The sequence below is a fragment of the Tachyglossus aculeatus genome, chromosome X1 (assembly GCF_015852505.1).
Source record: "Tachyglossus aculeatus isolate mTacAcu1 chromosome X1, mTacAcu1.pri, whole genome shotgun sequence".
NCBI classification, from domain to species: Eukaryota; Metazoa; Chordata; class Mammalia; order Monotremata; family Tachyglossidae; genus Tachyglossus; species Tachyglossus aculeatus.
The window spans coordinates 94,755,227-94,756,615 of NC_052101.1; positions in this window are offsets into that span (position 1 = coordinate 94,755,227).

Consider the following 1,389-nt stretch of genomic DNA (forward strand, 5'->3'; position numbering starts at 1 on the left):
GGGACCGCCCTCGCCCCGGCCGTTACCGTCGCCGCCGTCGCCACCGTCACCGCCGCCGCCGCGCTCATTGGACAGGAGGTGGCGCCACAAGATGGCGGCTTCCAGCCTGCCAAGGACCCCGTCGCCTCGGCAACCGGGGCTGCCCGCTAGGTGCCTGATCCCAAAATAATAATAATAATAACAATAATAACATTTATTAAGCGCTTACTATGTGCAAAGCACTGTTCTAAGCGCTGGGGTAGATACATGGTAATCAAGTTGTCCCACGTGGGGCTCACAGTTTTAACCCCCATTTTCCAGATGAGGGAACTGAGGCCCAGAGAAGTGAAGTGACTTGCCCCAAGTCACCCAGCTGACAGTTGGTGGAGCCGGGATTTGAACCCATGACCTCGGACTCCCAAGCCCGGGCTCTTTCCACTGAGCCACGCTGCTTCTCATAATAATAATAATAATAATAATAATAGCATTTATTAAGCGCTTACTATGTGCAAAGCACTGTTCTAAGCGCTGGGGTAGATACATGGTAATCAAGTTGTCCCACGTGGGGCTCACAGTTTTAACCCCCATTTTCCAGATGAGGGAACTGAGGCCCAGAGAAGTGAAGTGACTTGCCCCAAGTCACCCAGCTGACAGTTGGTGGAGCCGGGATTTGAACCCATGACCTCGGACTCCCAAGCCCGGGCTCTTTCCACTGAGCCACGCTGCTTCTCATAATAATAATAATAATAATAATAATAGCATTTATTAAGCGCTTACTATGTGCAAAGCACTGTTCTAAGCGCTGGGGTAGATACATGGTAATCAAGTTGTCCCACGTGGGGCTCACAGTTTTAACCCCCATTTTCCAGATGAGGGAACTGAGGCCCAGAGAAGTGAAGTGACTTGCCCCAAGTCACCCAGCTGACAGTTGGTGGAGCCGGGATTTGAACCCGTGACCTCGGACTCCCAAGCCCGGGCTCTTTCCACTGAGCCACGCTGCTTCTCATAATAATAATAATAATAATAATAATAGCATTTATTAAGCGCTTACTATGTGCAAAGCACTGTTCTAAGCGCTGGGGTAGATACATGGTAATCAGGTTGTCCCACATGGGGCTTACAGTTTTAATCCCCATTTTCCAGATGAGGGAACTGAGGCCCAGAGAAGTGAAGTGACTTGCCCACAGTCACCCAGCCGACAGTTGGCGGAGCCGGGATTTGAACCCATGACCTCGGACTCCCAAGCCTGGGCTCTTTCCACTGAGCCACGCTGCTTCTCATAATAATAATAATAATAATAATAATAATAATAATAGCATTTATTAAGCGCTTACTATGTGCAAAGCACTGTTCTAAGCGCTGGGGTAGATACAAGGTAATCAGGTTGTCCCACATGGGGCTTACAGTTTT